The sequence below is a fragment of the Colobus angolensis genome, unplaced genomic scaffold (genome assembly GCF_000951035.1).
Source record: "Colobus angolensis palliatus isolate OR3802 unplaced genomic scaffold, Cang.pa_1.0 Scaffold12, whole genome shotgun sequence".
Classification (NCBI taxonomy): domain Eukaryota; kingdom Metazoa; phylum Chordata; class Mammalia; order Primates; family Cercopithecidae; genus Colobus; species Colobus angolensis.
Genome location: NW_012113141.1, coordinates 6,515,207 through 6,523,239, shown reverse-complemented (window position 1 = coordinate 6,523,239; position 8,033 = coordinate 6,515,207). Strand labels below are relative to the sequence as shown.

Genomic DNA, 8,033 nt, shown 5'->3' with positions numbered 1-8,033 from the left:
CCGTCTCGGCCTCCCAAAGTGCTGGGATTACAGGCTTGAGCCACCGCGCCCGGCCCAAGTAGCTGGGATTACAGGCACGCTCCACCATGCCCAGCTAATTTTGTAATTTTTTAGTACAGACGGGGTTTCTCCATGTTGGTCAGGCTAGTCTCGAACTCCTGACCTCAGGTGATCTGCCTGCCTCGGCCTCCCAGTGTGCTGGGATTACAGGCATGAGCCACCACCCCTGGCCTTATTTATATTTTTCAAATGACTAGAAGTATACATACCAACCTGTTAAGAGTGACAAATTTGGGGGAGTGGGATGACGGTAAAGATTGAAAAAGGTGCCAGTAATTTTTGCTTTATTCATTTTTCTGTACTGAAAAAAAAAAAAAAAGCCATGTGTACTTACTCCTTTTAAGACAAAAGAAAAGCCTAATAAAATAGTAGTTCCTGAGACTAACTGGTTAATGAGGCTACCTCCCATGCCACTGTTCCCCAAAACACCTCACCATATTCCGTGAGCCAAAGGGAATTCATTTGGTGAGTTTCTTGGACCCTGGGAACTGTTGCCAGATGTTTTGCCTAGTTTCTGCTACTAAATTAAGCTTAGCCAGTTGTAGATTATCATGGCCTGCTGATTCATGAGCTGATGGTCACAGAGCTATTTATGTTTTTAAAAGTACAATCTTTGATAGAGATGAAAGGTAACAGCAGTCTTACCCAACTACTAAATGATGAGGCAAGGTGCTTTAACATTAATAGTTTCTCTGAACCCCCCATAACAAATGATTCACACATGTTTCTTATCCTGTTCATCTTTCCAGAAGAAAGATTAATTAAGCAGTAAGAGCGTGACAAAAAAGCTCATCTTGAATCTAGTGGTTACTTCCACCGAGAAGAAGCCAGGTTCCCTAATATTTAAGAGAGCTCTTTTAGGCTGGGCGCAGTGGCTCACGCCTGTAATCCCAGCACTTTTGAGAGGTCGAGGCGGGCGGATCACGAAGTCAGGGGATCGAAACCATCCTGGCTAACACGGTGAAACCCCGTCTCTGTTAAAAACACAAAAAAATTAGCCGGGCGTGGTGGCGGGCGCCTGTAGTCCCAGCTACTCGGGAGGCTGAGGCAGGAGAATGGCGTGAACCGGGGAAGCGGAACTGGCAGTGAGCGGAGATCGCCTCACTGCACTCCAGTCTAGGCTACAGAGTGAGACTCCGCCTCAAAAAAAAAAAAAAAAAGAGCTCTTTTTAGAGTCCATTTCTCCACGACTGTGGACCTCCGTGGGATGGGGAAATATGGAGAACTGAGGAACCACGGGAAAACAACTTTGAAGGTCTCACTGACCTGCTTTATAGTTTGCTTTCTAAATAATATTTTTTCCTCCCTTTAAAAAAAAAATAAAAATTAAGGCACAGTGTGAGAAGTTAGCAAGTTTCATTTTTAAATGACTCTCCAAAAAAGTATCAGAAAATGATTTGCTGTGGTTACTGAGGTAGCTCCACACTTATGAGGCAAAACTATGGTTATATTCGTGGTTTCTGCAAAAAGGAAGAGATCAAGCTAACATGTTAAAATGCTGTGACCACGACCTTTTTTCAAGTTCTGATTATGCCTCCCTGTGAAGTCCTTTCTGCACTTAGAAGCTGAGCAGGTTTCTGTTTCACTGTACTCACTCCGAATTCTTTTCGGGGCACCTTCCTACTCCTCAGGAATCAGCACAAAGGAGGAAACCAAATGTTCACGTTCAACGGCTTCCATTCCCCAGAGGGACCATTGCAGCTTCTGCCACACTTCCCAGAATCCTCTTAGAGATGCACTCTGGGAATTGTAGTTCAGTTCCCAGGCATGCCGCCGGGTTCTCCAGCTGCAAGTTAACCATGATTGTCAAAAGCATGAACATCTAAGATCTTATTACCAAGAGAACTACTGTATCCTTGGAGAAAGTAAACTAGTATTAGATCCGTTTTTTAATTAAAAAAAGAGAAAGTCATTAAGTCCACCCTCGTACACAGAAGGCATATATTATGAGGCTGGAGAGAGGATGAAGTAGGGGTGGGAATCAAATACCTCTCAACCTTAGTATATCTCTAGTTCTCTCTCTGCACATTTTAGAACTAGCTCTAAAATTTCATAAAGTTCTTCCAAGTTAAAAGGATGGGACTCTGTATAGGTATGTATAGATATATTTGAATTTATGGTAGGATTCATTTCTTGATCAGAGGAAGAGCATTCCATTTGACCGGAAGCAGTCTCCTAGCAGTGTGTCCGGAATTGGTTCCTTCTGGTGGGATCTTGGTCTCCCCGACTTCAAGAATGAAGCTGCAGAGGTTTGTGGTGAGTGTTACAGCTCTTAAATGTGGCACAGACCCAAAGAGTGAGCAGCAGCAAGATTCATTGTGAAGAGCGACAGAACAAAGTTTCCACAGCGTGGAAGGGGACCTGAGCAGGTTGCCACTGCTGTCTGGGGTGCAGCTATTATTCCCTTATTTGTCCCTGCCCACATCCTGCTGAGTGGTCCATTTTACAGAGTACTGATTGGTCCATTTTACAGAGTGCTGATTTGTGCATTTACAATCCTTTAGCTAGACACAGAGTGCTAATTGGTGCGTTTTTACAGAGTGCTGATTGGTGCATTTACAATCCTTTAGCTAGACACAGTGCTGATTGGCACATTTACAATCCTTTAGCTAGACACAGAGTGCTGGTTGGTGCATTTTTACAGAGTGCTGATTGGTGCATTTACAATCCTTTAGCTAGACACAGTGCTGATTGGCACATTTACAATCCTTTAGCTAGACACAGTGCTGATCAGTGCATTTACAATCCTTCAGGTAGACACAGTGCTGATTGGCGCATTTACAATCCTTTAGTTAGACACAGTGCTGATTGGTGCGTTTTTACAGAGTGCTGATTGGTGCGTTTACAATCCTCTAGCTAGACAGAAAAGTTCTCCAAGTCCCCATTCGACCCAGGAAGTCCATCTGGCTTCACCTCTCAGCAGAACTACTTTGGTGCTCCTCTCTTCTCATTTTACTTCTAAGGTTACTTGCCTATGAGAGAAGACACTTTTTTTTTTTTTTTTTTTTTGAGACAGAGTCACTCTGTTGCTCAGGCTGTAGAGAAGTGGTGCAATCTTGGCTTACTGAAACCTCCTCCTCCAGGGTTCAAGCGATTCTCCTGCCTCAGCCTCCCGAGTAGCTAGGATTATAGGTGCATGCCACCATGCCCGGCTAATTTTTGTATTTTCAGTAGAGCCAGAGTTTTGCCATGTTGGCCAGGCTGTCTCAAACTTCTGACCTCAAATGATCCACTCGCCTCGGCCTCCCAAAGTGCTGGGATTACAGGTGTGAGCCACCGCACCTAGCCAAGAGTAGAAGAAGTCCACTCACTCAACATGTGTTTAATGAGTACCCAATGTACCTAGGACTGTTATAGAGATATAGAGATAGGATACAGCAGGGAACAAAACATGAAAATCTCTGTCCTCGTGTAACTTACATTCTAGAAGGGGAAACAAACAAGTAAATATACAATGTGTCATGTGGCTATAAAGCTTACGAAGAAAAATAAAGCGAGGTAAGTAGAGGGATTATTTTGCTATTTTATATAGGATGGTCAGCCTCACTGTTAAGATAATATTTAAACAAAGACCCTGAAGAAGGTGATAAAGAAACCAAGTTTATATCTATGGAAAGAGATTTGTAGACAGAGCAAAATGAGCATATGCAAAGGCGCTGGGGTGGGAGTGTGCCTTGCACGTTTTTGGAAAGGTTAGGAAAGAGCATGGTGATCAGAGATGAGATCAGATTAGGCCGGGTATGGTGGCTTATGCCTGTAATCCCAGCACTTTGGGAGGCCGAGGCGGGCACATCATTTGAGGTCAGGAGTTTTAGACCAGTCTGGCCAACACAGAGAAACCCTACTAAAAATACAAGAATTAAGCCAGGTGTGGTGTCGCATACCTGTAGTCCCAGCTACCTGGGAGGCTAAGGCACAAGAATCGCTTGAACCCAAGAGACAGAGGTTGCAGTGAGCTGAGATTGCGCCACTGCACTCCAGCCTGGGTGACACAATGAGACGTTGTCTCAAAATAAAAAAATAAAAAAATAAATCAGATTGGTTCATTATCCTTAAGGAAGACACAGAAGATTGTAGGGAAACAATATATAAAGTCAATGGATTCTAAGGAGATGGAGAAACACGCTTAGGGGGAAATTGGGGCTCTAATAATTTTAAAAGTCAAAATAACTATTTTTTGTAGTAATTGTTAAGTGCTATAATAATAAAAATAGCTCAGACTGAGCATTTGCTGTGTTCCAGGCATTATGCTAAGTATCCCACATTTGTCATTAATCCTCACATCCTATGAAATCCGCATTAAAATTTGTACTTTAGGCTGCGTGTGGTGGCACATGCCTGTAATCCCAGCACTTTGGGATCTGAGGTGGGAAGATTGCTTGAGTTCAGGAGTTCAAGAAACCAGCCTGAGCAACATGACAAAACACCATCTCTACAAAAAATACGAAAATTAGCCGGGCATGGTGGCATGCACCTGTGGTCACAGCTACTCAGGAGGCTGAGATAGGAGGATTGCTTGAGCCCAGGAGTGAGCCGAGATCATGCCGCTGCACTCCATCCAGCTTGGTGACAGAGAGACCCTGTCTAAAAAAAAAAAAAAAAAAAAAAAATTGCACATTACAGATGAGAAAACACAGGCTTAGAAAAATTAAGTAGGCCAGGCGCAGTGGCTCATGCCTGTAATCCCAGCACTTTGGGAGGCCAAGGCGGATAGATCACAAGGTCAGGAGTTTGAGACCAGCCTGGCCTATATGGTGAGACCCCGTCTCTGCTAAAAATACAAAAATGAGCCGAGTGTGGTGGCATACTCTTATAGTCCCAGCTACTCGCAAGGCTGAGACAGGAGAATCACTTGAACCCGGGAGGCGGAGGTTGCAGTGAGCCAAGATTGTACCACTAGACTGCAGCCTGGGTAAAAGAGCGAAACTTCATCTAAAAAAAAAATTAAAAAGATAAGTAATTTGTCCATATTTACACAGCTAATCAGTAGAAGGGATGGGATATTAACCTAAATCTGTCTTAAGAAATAATCTGTGCTTTTGACCACCATATTATAGACCTGGATTTTATCTCTGTCTGGGTGTGAGGTAGGGAAATTGAACATAAATATTGGAAAATATTGGAATGGTGGAAAAAATCCCATGTTCATAAATAGGAAGGCCTAATTTGGTTAAAATGGCATATTCCCCTAATTGATCTACAGATTCAATGCAATTTCTATTAAAACCTCATCTGGCTTTTTTTGCACAAGCAACAAAGGGAAAAATAAGACATTATCAAAATTTTAGGAACTTTTGTGCTACAAACAATACCCATGAAGAATAAAGAAATACAACTCATAGAATTGGGAAAAAATTATTGCAAGACATGTATCTGATAAGGGACTTATATCTAGAATATCTAAAGAACACTTAAACAACACAGTCATAAAAGGATAAACAACCAAATTTAAAAATGAGCAAAGGATCTGAATAGATATATCTTCAAGGAAGATACAAAAATGACCCATAAGCACATGAAAAGATTTGCATGGGAAATGCAAATCAAATCATAATGAGATATCATTTTATACCCAATGGATAGCTACAATCAAAATGCAGATAATGACAAGAAGTGGTGAGGATGTGGTGGAATTGGAATCCTCATACACAGCTGGTAAGACTGTAAATGGTGCTGTCGCTTTTGAAAACAGTTTGGTGGTTCCTCATAAAGTTAAATATAGAGTTACCAAATGACCCAGCAATTTAACTGCTGGGTTTATATTCCCAAGAGAATTGAAAACAAACGTCCACACAAACTTGTAAATTAATTTTGGTGACAGCATTATTCACAATATTCAAAAAAAGTACAAACAACCCAAATAACTATCAACTGATAAATGGAGAGCAAAAGGTGGCATATCCAACCATACAATGACATTTTTCTGGCAACAAAGAGGAATTATATATACTACAATACGGATAAAGCTTGAAAACATTATACTAAGTGAAATAATCCAGTCACAAAAGAGTACATATTGTATTCATATGAAATGTTCATAATAGGCAAATCTAGAGAGACAGAAAGCACATTAGTGATCGGCTAGGAATGGGGGCAATTTATATGAAATATACCTAGGGTTGTGATTGCACTTACGTGAAATATTCAGAATAGGCAAATCTATGAGATAAAAAGTACCTAGGGATGGGGACGAGGTAGTGTTCAAAGATGATGAGGAGTAACTGCTAATGGAAACAGGATTTTGGTTTTTATGGGATTTTTTTTTTTTTTTTTAAGTCAGGATCTTGGCCGGGCGCAGTGGCTCACGCCTGTAATCCCAGCACTTTGGGAGGTCAAGGCGGGTGGATCACGAGGTTAGGAGTTCAAGACCATCCTGGTCAATATGGAGAAACCCCATCTCTACTAAAAATACAAAAATTAGCTGGGTATGGTGGCTCACGCCTGTAATCCCAGCTACTCAGGAGGCTGAGGAAGGAGAATTGCTTGAACTGGGACCTGGGAAGCAGAGATATCAGTGAGCCGATATCGTGCCACTGCACTGCACTCCAGCCTGGGCAACAGAGTGAGACTCTGTCTCAAAAAAAAAAAAAAAAAAAAAAGAAAGACAGAGTCTCGCTGTGTCGCCCAGGCTGGAGTGCAATCGCGCAATCACGGCTCACTGCAGCCTCAACCTCCCAGGCTCAAGTGATCCAGCCTCAGCCTCCCGAGGAGCTGGGAACACAGGCACCCGCCACCAAACCGGGCTAATTTTTGTATTTTTAGTAGAGACAGGGTTTCGCCATGTTGCCCAGGCTGGTCTCAAACTCCTGCCCTCAAGTGATCCACCCGCCTTGGCCTCCCAAAGTACTGGAATTACAGGCGTGAGCCACAACACCTGGCTTTCGCAGGATTTTTAAATCGGAGTGATGAAAAAATTGTAAAATTGATTGTGGTGATGGCTGCCCAATTCTTTTTTTTTTTTTCTGAGACAGAGTTTTGCTCTGTCTCCAAGGCTAGAGTGCAGTAGTACGATCTTGGCTCACTACAACCTTCGCCTCCTGCGTTCAAGTGATTCTCCTGCCTCAGCCTCCCGAGTAGCTGGGACTACAAGTGCCCACCACCACTCTTGGCTAATTTTTTAAATTTTTAGTAGAGATGGGGTTTCACCATGTTGGCCAGGCTGGTCATGAACTCCTGACCTCAAGTGATCCACCCACCTTGGCCTCCCAAAGTGCTGGGATTATAGGCGTGAGCCACTGCGTCCGACCAGGTTGCCCAATTCTAATTTTTTGGGGGGAGTATATTTAGTAGAGACAGGGTTTCACCATGTTGGCCAGGCTGGTCTCAAATACCTGTCCTCAAGTGATCCGCCTGCCTCGGCCTCTCAAAGTGCTGGGATTACAGGTGTGAAACACTGCACCTGGCCCAAGTACTAGATCTTATTCGTTGTATCTAACTATATGTTTGTACCCATTAACCATCCTCATTCCCCATGCTGCCACACACACACATACACACTACCCTTCCCTGCCTCTGGTAACCATCATTGTATTCTCTATCTCCATGAGTTCAATTGTTTAAATTTTTAGCTCCCACAAATGAGTGGGAACATGAGAAGTTTGTCTTTCTGTGCCTGGCTTATTTCACTTAACATAATATCTTCCAGTTCTATCTGTGGTGTTGCAATTGACAGGATCTCATTCTTTTCAAAGGCTGAATAGTACTTCATTGTGTACGTACCACATTTTCTTTATCCTTTTATCTGTTGATGGACACTTAGGTTCTTTCCAAATCTTGGCTATTGTGAATAGTGCTGCAGTAAACATGGGAGTGCAGATACTTTTTTTTTTTTGAGATGGAATCTCTCTCTGTCACCCATGTTGGAGCGCAGTGGTGCGATCTCGGCTCACTGTAACCTCCACCTCCCAGGTTCAAGCGATTCTTTTGCCTCAGCCTCCCAAGTAGCTGGGACTACAGGTGCCCACCACCATGCC

General features: G+C 42.9%; 1 protein-coding gene across 4 annotated transcripts in view; it reads right to left on the bottom strand.

Moving 5' to 3' along the window:
• The window catches only part of NUDT13 (nudix (nucleoside diphosphate linked moiety X)-type motif 13), a 39,836-nt gene that overhangs the window by 21,781 nt on the left and 10,022 nt on the right, over positions 1–8,033 (bottom strand). For all 4 annotated transcript variants that reach the window (XM_011927979.1, XM_011927987.1, XM_011928004.1 and 1 more), the window contains one exon: positions 1,656–1,846. The gene's annotated coding sequence lies outside the window, so the exon portion shown is untranslated. Of the gene's footprint in view, positions 1–1,655; positions 1,847–8,033 lie in introns of those variants that run through there.